This window comes from Schistocerca piceifrons, chromosome X (genome assembly GCF_021461385.2).
Source record: "Schistocerca piceifrons isolate TAMUIC-IGC-003096 chromosome X, iqSchPice1.1, whole genome shotgun sequence".
In the NCBI taxonomy this organism is placed as follows: domain Eukaryota; kingdom Metazoa; phylum Arthropoda; class Insecta; order Orthoptera; family Acrididae; genus Schistocerca; species Schistocerca piceifrons.
In genome coordinates this window covers 398,736,463-398,756,824 of record NC_060149.1, presented here as the reverse complement: position 1 = coordinate 398,756,824, position 20,362 = coordinate 398,736,463, and the positions used below count along the sequence as shown (strand labels likewise).

The window sequence follows — 20,362 nt, the reverse complement described above, 5'->3', positions numbered from 1 at the left end:
AACATAGACATGCGTGAAAATTTGGTGCATCTTGAATGAAGTTTTAATTTATTACTTCTTTTTTAATAACTCTATTCAAGAGACATTTGCAAACAGTATCCAAATATGTCATTGGACGTACCTACAAAAATATATCACTGTACGACGCATAGTTCAGGAGATATGGCGTCAAATACTAACAAATTGGTGTTTCAACTGTACGAATCGCATTTGGGTAAAACTCGTCTTAGGCACATTGCGAGTCAGTGAACGTAGACGTAGTGGTGAAGGTACCCTCTCAACGAAACTCCTAGTTTTCGAGCAATTAGATCATGCATTCCTGAGCAATATGTTCATTTTGCAGGCAAACAGCAGTGTTATTTCCTAAGAAAAATGAAGTCCGCAATATACTGTACACTACTGGTATGTAACGGAAAAGACTGTTTGAGCATTAACGTACACATTTATTTTCACCCTATAACATGCATGCATGCATGCAATCATACATACATACATACATACATTAATATGCACATAAATGCATACATAATTATACCTACGAAAGTTATTTTCATTCACAATCGGAATAAGATGGAATGTTTTTACAAATACGAACTTTTGCTTGTTTATTGTAAAATGTCATTTTTTTTGCTGGTGTATTTTGCTGCATACGATAGTGCTCATATGTGATAATGAGATGTTATTATAAGGTGTTCCAGGCAGAGGCAGGACTTCAGTCAATGTTTTCTACTAGTGATATTGATTTTAGTATGCTACTTGAATACGTTGCACTTTCCTGTGCACTGTCAGGTATGAATGATCATGTCCTTGAAAACTGGCGAAGACATCTGGTGGTAAATAACTGAATGAAGTTTAATTATTAATACTCGGTCATGTAGTATAACTTGCGATGCCTCCAAAATAAATTTATTTATAATACACCCTTCGAGCTTGCGGGCAAGTTTACATTGCCTGAAAAAGTAGACGTTTAACGGCTGGATGTATTTAGTGGTTCGTGGGGGGGATTATTTCTGTGCGAATACCTTTTTCATTTAAGGATTCGAATACTTTTTTCATTTAAGGATTTCTGAATTTCAGGTTCTTAAAATATAGCTCCATCGCTTTACCCAGTCCAAGAGTCAAACAACAGTAAGGTGTTGGAGAGAAAAATATTCCATCGAACTGATAACATGGGTCTGTGTTAGTTTACAACTTTGTTAAAAGGAGTTTCTTGTGTTATTAGCTGTCTCAGCCTTGATCAAATGGTGCATTTTGTTCTTAAAAAAAAGTGCACCTTTCTACCAAGGAATCCAGCAGATGGCATATAAAGTTGGAGAGTATAAGAATCTGCTACGCATGAAATACATTTCACCACAGCAAAGATGTGTTTTCCTCCAATATTCGATGAGTTTTGTACATTTGCCATTTCATATGCAAATCGTCACTGCTCTGTATTGAAAATGCTGTTTCCACTATAGGTTTCGCATGCGATTAAGGCATTAACCTCACGTACAAATGCTCCAGCAGACTCCGTTACGTCTTTTTCGTCTTTCATTTCTTTCCTGGAAACATAACTTGTTATTTTTCGGGAAGGAATGTGGTTTTCTCTTTTAAATCTGTCTACAAAAGTATTCGAAGCAGTGCATTAACAATTGTGTTTCTCGGTGGAAATAATAGCCCAGTTTCGTTAGTTGTAATCATGGTCAATCAAGCCAGGCCCCGATCAATGTATTCTTTAAAGTTTTCAGAGATCTCCTTTTTTACTAAAGAACACTGATATGAGTTTGGAGGGCTTTCGTAAAATCTTATCGCTTTCATAAGCCTAATAATACCTAGGGGGAGTGTACTTTGTGCCTACCTTTTGAAAATACTGTAATCAGGCAATGAACTTTATATTTTAAAATTTTGAAAAATATGTTGATTGCTTTTAATGAGTTCTTATACAAGATTCCCTAATTGTTTTAAATTTTTCCGGAAAACATAACACAGAAACTTAAGTCTTAGTAGTGAAATGTGACTTTTCGCAACAAATGTAATATTCATATCTTCAGGTTTTGGATCCTTCTTACACATCTGTACACCTTTAAAAGTGTGTTATGAATCAAAGCCAACGAGAGTTAACAACATTTGTATTCTTTAAATTTTTTGTGGTCATAAAGTATGGTGTACGCATTACAGAAAACACGTTGGTGTTGCTAAGTGTGTGTTAAAGAATATTGTCGGGCCCTGGACATAACTTATACATCGCCACATATTTAAAAAGTATGTTGTTAATAAAAGTTAAAACCAACTAACGAATTTTTTTATTTTTTTGTGGTGAGCTTGAAGTACCCTCCCCTCCCCCTTTCCTGGTAATACGTAATGCGTTGGCATTGCTACAATTAACCACATTTATTGTACAATTAAACTTCTTTGCATTGGTTATACATATTTTCTATTACGCCCTTTTTTAACTTTTCTGTGTATTTATACATTTTATTTCACTTCTCTATAATGGTTTCGGTCAGCTCGTTTCGTTTAGCTCTGTCTGGTGATGATAGTTCATACTCGCTTGTAGAATAACCTTTGTCATCCCTGCTTTCAATTACTGTGGCTCTATAAACACATTCCTCCACAAAGATATTCGCATCTTCAACATCTAATGTATCATTTAGTTTCAGAGATATTTCTTCAGAGACTTATTGTTAATGAAGTCAAATACTGAATTCACAGAAGGAAGATATTCAATTCTATCTTGTACTACATTACGATACACTGTTGGCTGTGACACATGAATTGGATGGATGCGATGCATGCTGACTGAAAAATAAAAGTTTATCAATATTAGATAGTTGTGAAAACTTTTAACCAGAAGAATAAGTGTATTAACAGTACGATTGCAAATACATAGCTACAATTCTTTAAACGTACCCCTCCCCCATCCCACTCACCAGCTCAGCGCCCAGGGGGAGATAAGGGAAGGGGACAATGTAGCGCGCCTGTCCTGCGCTGCAACCAGCCTCTATAAGCGACAACCGTACAATCATAATCCCGATTAAAGAAAAACGAGTAACGGTTGTAGCGCTATGTACTGGAGCACACCACATACCCGAATTTGCATCCCTCCTAGTCGTTTGTATTGTGATGCAAAAAATCCGTACTGGAATGGTACGCGAATAATTACTGTCTATGTTTAATCAAACACCACACAGTGTAGCGTTTCCCACGCGCACAGAAAGGATACTGCCGTGGCGACATCCTTATAGCTTCTGTTGCGTAGCTGAACGGTCCAACAACACTCATGTGAGTAATAAGAGAGGACTAAAAAAGATTGATTTCCGGTACGCTGTAAGTGCTTGTTTTTTCCGAGTTATTGTAGCGTAATAGCACCTGTAAAACAACAGCAACATTTTGACACTGCTTAAGGTGTTTCGTCTTCCAAATACACAGAAACAGAGGCAAAATGATGTAATTACAACAAGTGTAAGGGCATAGCGAATACTGTTTTATTCCAACAACACTTGGAAGAGACAGGAGGCCCATACAAAAATGACCGCCGATACCAGTCTTGTTCACCCCTTCTCTCGATTAGTTCTCCGCTGAACAGAATCATTATAAGATAGGATTGACGGATGACATCTAAAATCTTTTCAGGGAAGGGGGAATAATTTTTGGGGAAATGGATGAGAGAGTTCCAAAGATGATAATCTTTCCCCTCATAGGACTGCACACCGTTCAGCAAACGATTTACTTGGTTGTATCGATCCGTTTCAGCGAATAAAAAGATTCGAGCTTCGGGTCATACTGGTGAATGGATTTAGCAGCTTCTCAGTACATGGAACTCCAATACGCCGACGACATCGATGCATGCTATATCCTATCAAATATACCCGAACGTCTGTTACTGGATATTAATAACCGAGCGAGGTGGCGCAGTGGTTAGGCACTGGACTCGCATTCGGAAGGACGACGGTTCAATCCCGCGTCCGGCCGTCCTGATTTAGGTTTTCCGTGATTTCCCTAACTCACCCCAGGCAAATGCCGGGATGGTTCCTCTGAAAGGGCACGGCCGACTTCCTTCTCCATCCTTCCCTAATCCGATGAGACCGATGACCACGCTGTCTGGTCTCCTTCCCCAAACAACCAACCAACCAACCAACCAACTGGATATTAATATGGATTAGAGCCTATATACTCCCGATATACATCATTCTGATTTTGAAACGTACATCTCGGAAGCTGCAGTTTTTAGTGGATCATCACTGACCTTCAATGAAATGGATTTTTCCAATCACTGTTATAATGTTATTTGCGTAATTGTGTCACGTTCCCGACAACTGCTTATGTGTAAACGAAATTTGTCCCATATTTTCGAAAACATGTCATTACATATCCTCAATTTTATTTTTCATTCTTCTGTATGTTAATCTTTTCAGCAATTGGGATGCATGAGATGTTAACCTGATTGTGCGATAGTTTTCGCACCTTTCTCCCCTTGTTGTCTTCGGAATTGTCTGGATGATACTTTTATGAAAGTCTAATGATACACAGCCAGACTCATAGCGTCTACACACCAACTTCAATAGTCGATTTCCCACTAATGATATTAGCAAATCAGTTGGAATACTATCTATCTCTGCTGCTTTATTTGGATCTCAAGTCAACAAAAGCTGGTTTAAATTCTGAATCTGGATCCCCTATGTCTTCCTTACTGCAGTTAATGCTTCCGATGACACTGTAAGGGATTTCTAGTACTTTTAAGTTGCAACAGATGTAGTTGCGTTCAGGTCAACTACAAGCCTCATCACAGGTCATGTCGTCTCCTCGTAGACAACCCCATAAACTGTGAACACCCTACATCTAAAACAAACATGCCGCAAGCCGCTGTACACTGCATGATGCCCGCCTGGCTAGCCGCGCGGTCTAACGCGCTGCTTCCCAAACGCGAAGGCGTGACGGTCTCTGGCATGAATCCACCCCGCGGATTAATGTCGAGGTCTAGTGTGCCGGCCAGCCTGTGGATGGTTTCTAAGGCGGTTTTCCATCTACCTCGGTGAATGCGGACTGGTTATCTTTATTCCGCCTCAGTTGCGCTATGCGGACGATTACTGCACAAACATTGTCTCCACGTACTCGTACACCATCATTACTCTACCACGCAAACCACTCGTCTGGGGTCCACAGGGAGCCCAACCGCGCAATAGCCCTGAGGTCGGTGTGGGGCGGCGGCGGGGTGGGCGGACTGCTGTGGCCTGTTGTGGGGTTGTGAACCACTGAGGGCTACGGCGGGGTGAAGGCTCTCCATCGTTTCTAGCTCCTCGGTTCAATACACACACAGTGCATGGTGGAGGGTACATCTCTCACCAGTATTATCGGTTAACCTTCCATCCCAATCTCACGCACTGATAGAGTAAAAAATAGTGGTCTATATACCTCCGTACATACCCTAATCCACACTTAGATTTCTGGCAAAAATACGACATCTTTCCCAGACTTTTTTTTTTCGTAACATATTCAGATGGAGTGTGCCAACACATACGATCCTAGGAACATTCACTTGATGCTTTTGATTTGCAAATCAGCTACGTTACACAAACAGATGTGGTCTCTCATGATTGATAGACAGTGACTATGTAGTAGTAAGCTGTCAAAACAATGTTACTTTCACCAGTACGTATCATTCGAACACAAACAGGTTTATGTGTGCTAATGCCAAGATAGCAGCTGACATTGCCCTCAAAGTTACAGCGGAAACTGAGAATGTATGGTGAGGTACAAAGGTGGGAGTCGTTCAAATATAGTGGGAGAAGCTGTATGGCAAACTGACATATTTCGAGGGGTAGTTGATGGCTAAGTACGCCACATTCTGTCTGGGCATTCCTGTCTTCATCAACGGCGGTCTTAGTGCATCAATGCTCATTGTGTGTGGTGGTGATTCTTTAAAATTAACTGCTCGAGAGTCATCATAGAGCGTATTTCAAACGCATCAAAATATCGTGAATATATGTGGTTTACAGGAAGCGGTTTGTGCTGCAGTGGAGCAATAGTAGACCTGTGATGTTGTCTATGTGTGTGTGTGTGTGTGTGTGTGTGTGTGTGTGTGTGTGTGTGAGAGAGAGAGAGAGAGAGAGAGAGAGAGAGAGAGAGAGAGAGCGAGAGAGAGTTTGGTACTACCTCTCACCATTAACCAATGTTCCATTAAAATTACAGTCTTCTACACCATGTTCATGCGTAATATACACCCCATACTGATTTCTGAAATTTTATTTGCTAATTATGGTTCAAATGGTTCAAATGGCTCTGAGCACTATGGGACTTATCTTCTAAGGTCATCAGTCCCCTAAAACTTAGAACTACTTCAAATGGTTCAAATGGCTCTGAGCACTATGGGACTCAACTGCTGTGGTCATCAGTCCCCTAGAACTTAGAACTACTTAAACCTAACTAACCTAAGGACATCACACACATCCATGCCCGAGGCAGGATTCGAACCTGCGACCGTAGCGGTCACGCGGTTCCAGACTGTAGCGCCTAGAACCGCTCGGCCACCCTGACCGGCTGCTAATTATGGAATAGTCAGTTATCCACCCTCCCCAACAGTCTTGTTCTCCCTCCTGATTTAGAAATTTGTTCATGTTCACAATATTCATTCTTCCAGTGGAGCAATGGAATCAGATGACTGTAAAATAATTTCTGAATGTCGATCAGGGCTATTTATGTACAGTGGTTCTGTGTAAGGTACTTCCTGCCATCATTAAGAAATGTCCCATTAAAACTACAGTCTTCCGCACCATATACATCCCATACTGATTTTTGAAATGTAGTTCGGCATTGTTAGCATTTAGACAGGTTCGAACTCAAACACTCAATTTCCCTAGTTATAAATCAGAACTTAAAAACCAGTTTCATTTTACTGGAGGAAGATGTAAACGTTTCTGCCAGAAAGAAAAAACTTCGCATTTTATCCGAATCCATAAACTCGTCGTCAAGTATTGGATGTCATTACAATAGTACAGGCCGATGGTCCATTTCAACGTCAACCAGTTCTGCTCTAGATTTATTTATTACATTCCTGCAGTATGCACACAAATTTCTCTTAATATGCCTCCTGCTTCTGACAGTCTCTGCTGGTGCACTGTCTCTAGAGTGCATAGAATTCCCCCTGTTACAGTAATGATACATTACATCATCCTTCCGTCCAACATATAGTGGGTACATTATGAAACCAAGCACCTTCTACCGCCAATTCCGATTACATCTGCTGTATAATTCTTTTTACTAAAGTAATAAGACATATGGCAGTAGGCAGCATACAGATCTTATTTTTTCTCCCTGCAGTACACCTCAGTACAGAATGTAGTCGCTACTAGCTTTGTGGGGTGTACATGTAGCAAAGCTCATGTTAGCGAACCATATGGAAGGAACTGAAGGAACTCTTTAGCACAGATCTAACAAAAGCACTCTTTTGGAGGACTAAATGGTGCTTTTTAACTCCATGGAAGACTGCATACGTTGACGGATTTGTGGTATTCTCTGTCCGTTCTATGTTTCGACTCTAAAAAAATCACAATTCTTCAACGCAGGTCAGGAGGCGTTAATATCTCAGTGTAATTATAGTAGTAACATTAATAGCAGACCTAAGAGTGACTGAAATAGGAAAAATCAAGAAATGAATGCATTTTACTGGTAATGCTGTTTTCTTCAAAATATATATTAACAATGTATAAAAATGTATTATAAAGTGATAGTATTTCGTACAACACCGTTGCTTTCGTCAAAACTGCTCTCATTGTAGCTAAAACAGGTCTGTGGCACACAGCACACAAGGAAAGGGTAGGTCCACATATAACGCAAGCAGCAGTATGTCTGCAGGGAAAGAAGAGTACTCCCATTTCTTTCTGGAACAAGGGGTGGTGTCTGAAGGACGATTCACCAGCGTTAGGTCCGTGGTAGTGTCGGGTGGGGGTGTGGGGGCTTGAGAAATCGATACACACACATACAGAAAAATAGCGCAATTGCGCTAGGTGTTTACACTTGTACTCCATTTACAAGGAAATCTAGAACACAGGGTGAGAAGTGATGTCACAACCACGTGAGCAGAAGTGTCGGCATATTACATGTTTAGAGTACGTTATATACACACATCAAAAAAAGTTTTGCATCACCCCGGTTCCCAGAACTGAAGATAGACTTTGACTGTGGATATTGTATCACAGACACAGTCCCTCTGACTGTTCAGAGATGTCACTAAACCTGCCCAAAAATGTAAACAACCATGCATGAGCAGCCCCTATTAGACGGAGGGGGTCCGACAGCCGATCAGTTCCAGTCATTCCACCAGGAAGGAGGCACAGGGCTCGTGTTGTTTGTAGTTCAACCATGCCTAGACAGTCAATACCACGGTTCGATCGCGTTAAGGGAATTGTTCAGGCGTCTCGGAGTGAACCAAAACGATGTTGTTCGGACATGGAGGAGTTACAGAGAGACAGGAACTGTCGATGACATGCCTCGCTCAGGCCGCCCAAGGGCTACTACTTCAGTGGATGACCACTACCTGGGAATTATGGCTCGGAGGAACCCTGACAGCAACGCCACCATGTTGAATAATGCTGTTCGTGCAGCGACACGACGTCGTGTTACGACTCAAACTGTGCGCAATAGGCTGCATGATGTGCAACTTCACACCCGACGTCCATAGCGAGGTCCACCTTTGCAACCACGACACCATGCAGCGCAGCGCAGCCGGTCGGGGTGGCCGAGCGGCTCTAGGCGCTACAGTCTGGAACTGTGCGACCGCTACGGTCGCAGGTTCGAGTCCTGCCTCGGGCGTGGATGTGTGTGATGTCCTTAGGTTAGTTAGGTTTAAGTAGTTCTAAGTTCTAGGGGACTGATGACCATAGATGTTAAGTCCCATAGTGCTCAGAGCCAACCAGCGCAGCGCAGATGGGTACAACATGCCGAATGGACCTCTCAGGATTGGCATCACGTTCTCTTCACCGATGAGTGTCGCATATACCTTCAACCAGACAATCGTTGGAGACGTGCCTGGAGCCAACCCGGTCAGGCTGAACGCCTTAAATGGTTCAAATGGCTCTAAGCGCTATGGGACTTAACATCTGAAGTCATCTGTCCCCTAGACTTAGAACTACTTAAACCTAACTAAGCTAAGGACATCACACACATCAATGCCGAGGCAGGATTCGAACCTGCGACCGTAGCAGCAGCGCTGTTCCGGACCGAAGTGCCTAGAACCGCTCGGTCACAAAGGCCGGCTGAACGCCTTGGACACACTGTTCAGCGAGTGCAGTAAGGTGGAGGTTCCCTGCTGTTTTGAGGTGGCATTATGTGGGACCGACGTACGCCGCTGGTGGTGCCTGGGATAGATTGGAAAGGGCTGTTTATGGACGACGTGACCCATCAACCGCACTGAGGGATCTACACCTAACTGCCATTGAGCTATGAAAGCAGTTCGCTCTGTAACGTAGTGGATGTCTGAGGGTGATGCGGAGGTGTATCTGTGAAAGTCTGTGTTTGTGGTATGTCTAACTGTTTCTTTTGTATGATAATTGTAACCTATGCAGAATGGAGATATTCCCACATTCACCTGAATCATCATCACTATGCAGTTCAAAATGTGGTGCGTGGAAGATTAGGTTAGCTCACCCTAAATATAGAACATACGATATGTGGCTGTCATCTTTCAAAGGTTGGGCTTTGGCTGTTAAGCACCATCCTGTCAAACTAAGTGAAACTGGGTTGTTTCATACCGGCGACGGAGATGAAACCGGGTGTTTCCATTGTGGAGGAAGGTTGAAATATTGGGGTGAAACTTACAGTCCATGGGCTGTAGATGCCGTGTGGATTTCCAGGTACTTATTTGTGCTTCTTGAGAAGGCTAAGGATTTTGTGGATAATATTTGTCAGAATATAGATGCAAGAATCAGTGCAAAGGATGCAGTTAATATTGGTTGTTGTTGGTTGGTTGGATTGGGGGAGATGACCAAACAGCGAGGTCATCGGTCCATCGATTTAGGGAAGGATGGGGAAGGAAGTCGGCCGAGCCCTTTCAAAAAAACCATCCCGGTACTTGCCTAAAGCGATAGCTAATATTAAACCTCCATCAAATCTTCTGAAAACGGCGTCCCAACACTGTGTGACTGTGAGAGCTTCTGACAATGCTCGCCAGAGTAAAATCTGCTTCCAGGAAGAAATGGGACTACCATTCTTTCCCTGCAGACATATTGCTGCTTGCGTTGAATGTCGGGCTTCCCTTTTCTCGTGTGCTGTGTGAATTTATTGTCTATTTTTCTATATTGTTAAAATACATTGTGAAGAGGAAACATTATCATTAAAATGCATTCATTTCTTGTTTTGTCCTACATCGATCGCTCTTAGGTCCGTCCTTAATATGAGAACTATGGTTACTCTATGATCTTTACTGCTCGTGACCTGCGTTGAAGAATCGTTATTTTTGAGTGTCGGAACATGAAATTGACAGAGGATACCGCGGTTCCGTTAATGAATGCAGTGTTCCGTTAGGTTAAAATGCATCATTTCGTCCCCCAGCAGAAAGCTTTTGTTAAGAACTGTGCTACACAGTTCCATATCATCCGCTAACAACTGGTTTGCAACATGTACAAGTGGCGACTAGATTTTGTATTGGCATGTATTGCAAGAGAAAAAAGAAACTCTGAGTGCTGCCTACGGCCATGTGTCTTATTACTTTAGTAAAAAGCATTACACAGCAGATATAATCGTAACTGGTGGTGGAACGTGCTTGATTTCTTAAGGTATGCACTATATGTTAGACGGAAGGATGATGTTACATTTAAATAATTTTACAGGGTTGAAATCTATGCACTCTAAGGGATATTGTACTGTTTTCCACAGCCAGAAGCAGGAGGCATATTAAGATAAGCTGGTATGAATGTTGCATGAATATAACAAATCCATACAGAGCAGAACTGCCTGACGCTAAAATGGACTTTAAGCCTATGCTATTGCAATGCCCCCCCTATAGGTGACTACTAGCTTATGGTTTCGGATAAAACGCCAGATTTTTTTTAACAGAATGGAAATGTACTACTACCTAATGTCGCGAAGAAACGCCCACATATTCCTCCGCCAGAAGGAACCTGGCTTTTAAGATCAGTCTTATAACTATGGAAATGGACTGTTTTAACAGAACATTCGTTAATAATGACATGGAGTGCCTTATGCAGCAGCACTGTACATAAATAACCCTGATAGACGTCCGGAAAAAATATTACACACATCTGTTTCCATTCCTCCGCTGGAAAAATGGGTGTTGTCTTCCTAAGCAAATTACATTTCGAATTCAGAAGGGAGTCTATACGCCATAGAAGACTGTGGGAGTGAATGGATAACTGACTACGGAGTTGTATATGCATGTACATGGTGCGGAAGACTGTAGTTTTAATGGAACATTGATTAATGATGCCTGGCAGTGCCACACACTTAAATAGGACAGACAGATTTTTGAAACTATGCGATAGTATTTTGCAAATAATTTTTTTTGTGTGCTCTGAATACCTTTTGGAGTAGAATACCATCTTGCACTGAAGTTTCGTTGATCTTAGAATGAGTGAGTAACCGAAATCACGAACATCATATGTCCATCTTAATGCTCCGACGATCTTCAGTAAGACAATACCACAGATCTACTCTCGATCCACTGCAGTACATACCTCTTCCTGCAGACCGCGTGTGTTCACGACACTTTCATGCGTTAGAAATACGTCTATGACGACCGTTAATCTGTTAATTTTAACGTAGCAACACCGAACACAACGAGTAATGGTGCACTAAGACTGCTGTTGTGAAGACAGGAATGCCAAGACAGAGTGTGGCGTACTTAGCAATCAACTACCCCTCGAAACATCCCAGTTTGCCGCACAGCTTCTCCCACTCAAATGGTTCAAATGGCTCTGAGCACTATGGGACTCAACTGCTGAGGTCATTAGTCCCCTAGAACTTAGAACTAGTTAAACCTAACTAACCTAAGGACATCATAAACATCCATGCCCGAGGCAGGATTCGAACCTGCGACAGTAGCGGTCTTGCGGTTCCAGACTGCAGCGCCTTTAACCGCACGGCCACTTCGGCCGGCTTTCTCCCACTCAATTTGAACTAGTCCTACCTTCAAATTTCACCATACAGCCTCAATTTATACTATAACGTTTAAGTCATTGTCAACTACTATCCTGACATTAATACAAATAGACTCGTTTGTGGTTAAACGATACGTACTGGTGAAAGTAACATTGATTCGACAGTTCACTACTACAAAGTCACTGTGTACGAGGGCAGTTCAATAAGTAATGCAACACATTTTTTTTCTGAAACAGGGGTTGTTTTATTCAGCATTGAAATACACCAGGTTATTCCCCAATCTTTTAGCTACACAACACTATTTTTCAACGTAATCTCCATTCAATGCTACGGCCTTGCGCCACCTTGAAATGAGGGCCTGTATGCCTGCACGGTACCATTCCAATGGTCGATGTCGGAGCCAACGTCGTAGTGCTTCAATAACTTCTTCATCATCCGCGTAGTGCCTCCCACGGATTGCGTCCTTCATTGGGCCAAACATATGGAAATCCGACGGTGCGAGATCGGGGCTGTAGGGTGCATGAGGAAGAACAGTCCACTGAAGTTTTGTGAGCTCCTCTCGGGTGCGAAGACTTGTGTGAGGTCTTGCGTTGTCATGACGAAAGAGAAGTTCGTTCAGATTTTTGTGCCTACGAACACGCTGAAGTCGTTTCTTCAATTTCTGAAGAGTAGCACAATACACTTCAGAGTTGATCGTTTGACCATGGGGAAGGACATCGAACAGAATAACCCCTTCAGCGTCCCAGAAGACTGTAACCATGACTTTACCGGCTGAGGGTATGGCTTTAAATTTTTTCTTGGTAGGGGAGTGGGTGTGGCGCCACTCCATTGATTGCCGTTTTGTTTCAGGTTCGAAGTGATGAACCCATGTTTCATCGCCTGTAACAATCTTTGACAAGAAATTGTCACCCTCAGCCACATGACGAGCAAGCAATTCCGCACAGATGGTTCTCCTTTGCTCTTTATGGTGTTCGGTTAGACAACGAGGGACCCAGCGGGAACAAACCTTTGAATATCCCAACTGGTGAACAATTGTGACAGCACTACCAACAGAGATGTCAAGTTGAGCACTGAGTTGTTTGATGGTGATCCGTCGATCATCTCGAACGAGTGTGTTCGCACGCTCCGCCATTGCAGGAGTCACAGCTGTGCACGGTCGGCCCGCACGCGGGAGATCAGACAGTCTTGCTTGACCCTGCGGCGATGATGACACACGCTTTGCCCAACGACTCACCGTGCTTTTGTCCACTACCAGATCACCGTAGACATTCTGCAAGCGCCTATGAATATCTGAGATGCCCTGGTTTTCCGCCAAAAGAAACTCGATCACTGCCCGTTGTTTGCAACGCACATCCGTTACAGACGCCATTTTAACAGCTCCGTACAGCGCTGCCACCTGTCGGAAGTCAATGAAACTATACGAGACGAAACGGGAATGTTTGAAAATATTCCACAAGAAATTTCCGGTTTTTTCAACCAAAATTGGCCGAGAAAAAAATGTGTTGCATTACTTATTGAACTGCCCTCGTATCAACCATGTGAGACCACATCTGTTTGGGTTACGTAGCTGATATGCAAAGCAATAGCATCGTGTGGATGCTGCTATGATCGTTGTGTTGGCACAGTCCAGCTAAATATGTTACGAAAAAAAGTCTGGGAAAGATGTCGCATTTCTGGCAGAAATCTAAGTGTGGATTAGGGTATAAATGAAGGTATATAGGCCATTATTTTTTACTCAATCAATGCATGAGATTGGGATGGAAGGATAACCGATAATACTGATGTGAGATGTACCCTCTTCCATGCACTGTGCAGCAGCTTGTGGCGTATTTGTTTTAGATGTAGGGTGTTCACAGTTGATGGATTTGTCTACGAGGAGACGAGATGACCTGTGATGAGGCTAGTAGTTGACCTGAACGCAGCTAAATCTGTTGGAAATTAAAAGGACTAAAAATCCCGTGCAGTGTTATCGGAAGCATTAACTGCAGTAAAATGCCTGACAGTAAGCATCTGGAGAGAGCTGAAGAAAAGTGCATATGTCAGGCTCAGACTCTTAGGGGAAGTAACCCAAACACTAAGAAGTCACCAGTCGACTTATGTGTGGCAAGTGAGCAGCCGCAAACTCCGTCCGCATCTCTCGTAGCTAACGTTACAACTCTGACCAACATAAAGCACTGGTGGGTGTGTTTATAAGAAATTTATAATCAAACGAGTACCACTCCACCTACACGTATACGCACTGCCCACTGCTCTAACCGGAATACGATATTAGGATCAGCCCACTCTCGAATAACACGTTTGGAAGGGGGGAAGCAAAAATGAACAAGGCTGTGATCAAATCCTAAATCTCTCCCCACTCGCACAGTACTCTGAATCATGTGTGGTTGTGCGAAGCAGTTTCACCAATGTAAATAATTCAATTGATAGTGTACGTGTTGGAAACTCTGTGATACTCTTTGATTAACAATCTGTTGCTGTATCTCATATGAGAAAAAGACTATGTATTCCTCGCAAAACGCTGTGCTTTCAACGTAGATTCAGACTCTATCATGAAATCGTATATCTAGGCAGGCTGTTGTAGCCGAGCGGTTCTAGGTGCTTCAGTCCGGAACAGCGCTGCTACTACGGTCGCAGGTTCGAATCCTGCCTAGGGCATGGATGTGTGTGCTGTCCTTAGGTTAGTTAGGTTGAAGTAGTTCTCAGTCTAGGGGACTGATGACCTCAGATGTTAAGTCCCATTGTTCTTAGAGGCATTTGAACCATTCGTATATCTAGCGTAGGGATAATAGGAATGCGATAAAGGAGATTACGGCACATACAGGGACATACTTATAGACACTCAATCAGTATCGATGAATTGCAGATGATATGTATCAGACTTTCTTGGTGCAGTCCTCGTATACTAAAGGTGTAGCAGCAAGGTTTTTTTTTCCCAATAGAAAACCTCTATATGGGGTAGCGGTCATAGGTGAGATTATGTTATGTACAGAGGCATACAGACCTTCACTTTTACTCGATAATTACGCATATGCGTGGAATAAGAATGAAAAAATCCATAATACCGCTACGACATAGTCCACACCGTGCACTTTTCAGCTGTTTGCAAAATATGTATGTAGATGTAGGCTCGTGTCTATGGCTGGGATACGCCACCAGTAGGCTCTATCGATATGCAGAGGACTGACGATTGGTGAGAGCTGGAGCTAAGAATAAATAAATGCAACTATTGAACCTAAAATAATCAAAGAGTTCTGCTAGTGTTCTATTACGCCATTTACCACAAATCACGGGAACCAGTACCAATCGTAAAATATCCAGACATAAGCATCCCTATGGTGGTGAATTTCTTCCTGTACGTTAGTGCGCTATTTTTTCTCATTGTGATTGCTCTCTACATAATGAATGATGGGTAGATTGATAGACAGCCTACTAACTAGCCAGTACTGTTGCAATGTGACGGTATTTCGAGAGAATTAGCAGCAGTGTGTGACTTGGCTGGGGATTTCTAGAGGCAGCCACACTCTTCAAAATTTTGTAGATGGAAAACCCATGTATCAAAGACTGGAAGATTCGTGAATGATGAGAATATGGGGGTAAGCGATACATTGACATAAAGGGAGTTGAGAGATGACCCCTGTTGCAATTTCAAGTGTTGTGGGCAAACATATTACCCCTCCGCAACATGTCTGAAAGAACAGACAGCCCGTATATAATTATGGCGATGATGACCAATGATCCCTTCAGTGCAGATCCACAGTAAGCTCGAACTCTTACGGAAACAGGCGAGATGCCATGACTAATGAGGCTAATGAGCAGGCTCACTACATGAGTAATGTGTGGTATAAGTTGAGAATTTGGGTCTGACAGGAGGCATGCTATGGTAGTCCGTGAGGTTATGGTGACCACTGTGTCCGGATGCCATAGTAGTCAGCACATCTGCCTTGTAAGCAGGATACCCAGGTTCGATACACAGTCTGGCACAAATTTTCAACTTTACCATTGATATAAATCAATGCCCACTGGCAGCCAATGTCTTTAATTTGCTTGGGTCTTGATTCGTAGTTCTTGCAGGATCAAACTGGTGTCAGCTACAAGCTGAGAAATAAACTGTGTTTGTAATTTCAGAACAATAGTTAATATAGTCTCCCGTACTAATACACTGAAGAGCCAAAGAAATTGGTACATCTGCCTTATATTGTGTAGTGTCCCTGTGAGCACACAGAAGTGCCACAACACGACATAACATGAACTTGACTAATGTCTGAAGCAGTGCTGGAGGGAATTGACACCATGAATCCTGCAGGGCCGTCCATAAATCCGTAAAAGTACGAAGGGGTGGAGATCTCTTCTGAACAGCGCTTCCAAGGCATCCCAGACATGCTTAATAATATTCATGTCTGGGTAGTTTGGTGGCTAGCGGAAGTGTTTAAACTCAGAAGAGTGTTGCTGGAGCCACTCTGTAGCAATTCTGAACGTGTGGGATGTCGCGTTGTCCTGACGGAATTGCCCAAGTGTATCGGAATGCGCAACGGACATGAATGGATGCAGGTGATCTGGCAGGATGCTTATGTACGTGTCAGCTGACACAGTCGTATCTAGACGGGGCCATGGATTCATGGGGTTGTCCCCATACCCTTACACCCCCATCCGCTCTATACAGTTTGAAACGAGACTCGTCCGACCAGGTAATATGTTTCTAATCATCAGTAGTCCAATGTCGGTGTTGACGGGCCCAGGCGAGGCGTAAAACTTTGTGCTGTGCAGTCATCAAGAGTGTACGCATCACGATAGCAGACAAAAATGTACTGACAGCGTACTTACCAGTGGAAGTGTGTGCTGTTATCCAGTATGAATGGGCCCGTGGGTCTAGTGTGTCCGTCATCCGTGAACGCCTACAGACTGCGTATGGTGAAGAGGTCATGTCTCGTCAAATGGTTAGTTGCTGGTGTTGCATATTCAGAGAAGGACTTTTACGTGTTCCTTGCACTGAAAGTCTCACTCTCGGGAAGTCACTTCGAAACCAATGCTGATGTGGACCAGGCCGTGCGACGATTTCTTGCATCGCAGGACACCAAGCTTACCATAGTGCTTTCTTCAATCCGCTTGCATGACACAAAGCTTTACGCCTCGCCTGAGCCCGTCAACACCGACATTGGACTGTACATGACTGGAAACATGTTGCCTGGTCGGTGGGGGCTATGACGAAAAATAGTGCAAGGCGTAAAGTTCAAGAGGCCATAGTGTATTTGTTTTTGACAATAAGGTTTCCGTGTGGAAAGCATTGACGGAACTTACTTTCGGAACGTCTCTCGTAAATAAGAGGGTTTACTGTATGAGGAAGTAACTGTATCTGTCGTATCTAGATAGCTCACTTCGTACCAATTAGACCCCTGGTTCATAGTTTTAATATGTCAATAAGTTTCAAACCACTAAGCTGCAGAGTGGAACATTTAATCAGGAAATAAGTATTTCTTAACGTTGTATTTACAAAGCTGTCTGTGTCTATAGGCAAACTAGGTGAAAATTTATGGAAAAATACCGGTAGATGAAGAGCATTTGTGATTTTTTACAAAGGTGTTCAAAATGTATCAAATGGCTCTGAGCACTATGGGACTTAACATCTGAGGTCATCAGTCCCCTAGACTTAAAACTACTTAAACCTAACTAACCTAGGACGTCACACACATCCATGCCCGAGGCAGGATTCGAACCTGCGACCATAGCAGCAGCGTGGTTCCGGACTGAAGCGCCTAGAACCGCTCGGCCATACAAAGGTTTCTTTCTAGAGTTACTATTGAGTGACTTACCACAGACTCGTAAATTGTGTTGAGAGTTGGAGTCCAATGGAACCTCAGCTTCTGTGGAAGAGAAAGAGAAATGGGTTTGATCACACATCTACAAAGACAATAAGTTAATACACTCATATACTACAGCATCTATACTTGGCAGCAGGCACGCAAATAATAACAGTAATGAAGTATGCATATTTTCTTTTATCTGCGTCCATATTTAATTACCCCTCATTCCCTTCAAAAATGGTTCAAATGGCTCTGAGCACTATGGAACTTAACGTCTGAGGTCATCAGTCCCTTAGAACTACTTAAACCTAACTAACCTAAGGACATCACACACATCCATGCCCGATGCAGGATTCTAAACTGCGACCGTAGCGGTCGCGTGGTTCCAGACTGTAGTGTCTAGAACCGCTCTGCCAACCCGGCCGGCTCATTCCCTTCATTGTAGCTTTTTTTATGAAAACTGCGACATTTAGAAAGAGTGACTGCAATGAATTCAGAGATATGATCTATGCTCACTCATTATGATGCTTTTAGAAAACGAAAATCTTCTCTATAAATCTCAACGTGGATTCTACAGACAGTGATCTTGAAAAACTAAGCGCGCACTATTCGTCCGTGAGATCCAGAGCGCCGTAGACAACTGTGGAAACGTTGATGCAGTATCTACAGTTCTTTATAAGCCCAGGCCGAGTCCGAGCACATGCAATATTCGACCAGAAATAACACGTAACGGTCCAAATCTGCGACCTGAACCTTCACCCACCGCGGCTGATGCACAAGGGCGAGGCCGCGTTGTCGGCGTGCGGGCGGTAACACTCGTCCGGCGGTAGCGGTGGCGCCCCCACATTGCTTTCTCGCGGGCGGCACCGAATGCGAACGGTTGCGGTCGTGATGACGGGATGTAAGTGCACCGCCACAGTTGATACTGCGTTTCTTGACTTCAGGGATAAGTTCGATACAGTTCCACATTTTAGTGAATCGTATACAACCGCTCGTATGTAGAAAAGATCCGTACCCAAAGACTGGGAAGTTGCACATGTCACACCAGTACCCAAGAAAGGAAATAGCAGTAATCCGCAGAATTACGGAACCACACCTCTAACTTCGATTTGAAGTAGCATTTTGGGACATATACTGTGCTCTAACTTTATGAATCACATGGAAGAAAACGATTTATTGACAAATAGCCAACACGGATTGAGAAAACATCGTTCCTGTGAAACACAAGTAGCTCTTTATTCTCAAGAAGCCAGGGGACGTCAAATTGGTTTCATATTTTTAGATTTCGGAAGACTTTTGTCACCGTTACTCACAAGCGATGACTGGATTCGTGATTTCCTGTCAGAAAGGTCACAGATCGTAATAAGTAACGGTGAGTCATCGATTAAATCAGAAGGAATATTTGGAGTTCCCTAAGGAGGTGTTGTAGGCTCTGTTTTTTCCTAATTTACATAAACGATTTAGGAGACAGTCTGAGCAGCCCTCTTAGGTTTTTTTGCAGACTATGCTATCATTCATCGTCATGTAAAGTATCAGAGGATCAAAAAGAATTGCAAAATGTTTTAGCCAAGATATCTCTATGGTGCAAGAAGTGGCACTTGACTGTAAACCACGAAAAGTGTGAAGTCATCCACATGAGTACTTAGAAGAATCCGCTAAATTTCACTTGATGGTAACTTATACAAATCTAAAGGCTGTAAACTCAACTAAATACGTAGAGATTACAATTACCAAGCAAACAAAAGACTGAGATTTATTTGCAGAACACATAGAAAATGTAACAGGTCTCCTAAAGAGACTGCTTACACTGCCCTTTCCGGCCACTTCTGGAGTATTGCTGTGCGATGTGGGATCCGCATGAGATAGGACTGACGGAGGACATCGAAGAAGTTCAAAGAAGGGCACCTCGTTTTGTATTATCGCGGAACACAGGAGAGATTGCCACGGATATGATCCACATATTGGTGTGGCAGTCATTAAGGCAAAGGTGTTTTTAGCTGCAGCAGGACCTCATGAAAATTCAGTCACCAACTTTCTCCTCAGATTGTGAAAATATTTTGTCGACGCCCACATACACAGGGAGAAATGATCATGGTAATGAAATTAGAGAAATCAGAGCTCGCACGCAAAAGATCTGAATGTTCGTTTTTTCCGGGCGCTCTTCGAGAATGGAACGATAGAGAAGTGCCTTAAAGGCGGTTCGATCAACCTAATGCCACGTACTTAATTGTGCATTGCAGTGTAATTCATGTAGGTGTAGGTGTAGATGAAAATAAGAGCATACCGATTACGGACCATATTTGTATCTACAACATTCCTGCAGAGAGGTTTCACACGTCGTTCTTGGTGGGGCAAATTTGTGAGATGCAAAGGTAATTTTAGGAGTACCATGCGTATGGAAAATCAAGAGGATTATTAAACTTTTATTCTGCTACTAATTACTAGCAATATAATTCTGGTAATGAAAGCAGTTG

The 20,362-nt window shown here is 42.9% G+C and overlaps 1 protein-coding gene across 3 annotated transcripts in view; it reads right to left on the bottom strand.

Moving 5' to 3' along the window:
• Window positions 1-20,362, bottom strand: part of LOC124723001 — a 150,980-nt gene that overhangs the window by 79,941 nt on the left and 50,677 nt on the right. For 2 of the 3 annotated variants that reach the window (XM_047248175.1, XM_047248176.1), the window contains exons 1-2: window positions 18,405-18,538; window positions 17,898-17,948 (exon numbers count right to left, since the gene is read on the bottom strand). The gene's annotated coding sequence lies outside the window, so the exon portion shown is untranslated. Of the gene's footprint in view, window positions 1-17,897; window positions 17,949-18,404; window positions 18,539-20,362 lie in introns of those variants that run through there. The other variant, XR_007006476.1, reaches the window with a different exon arrangement.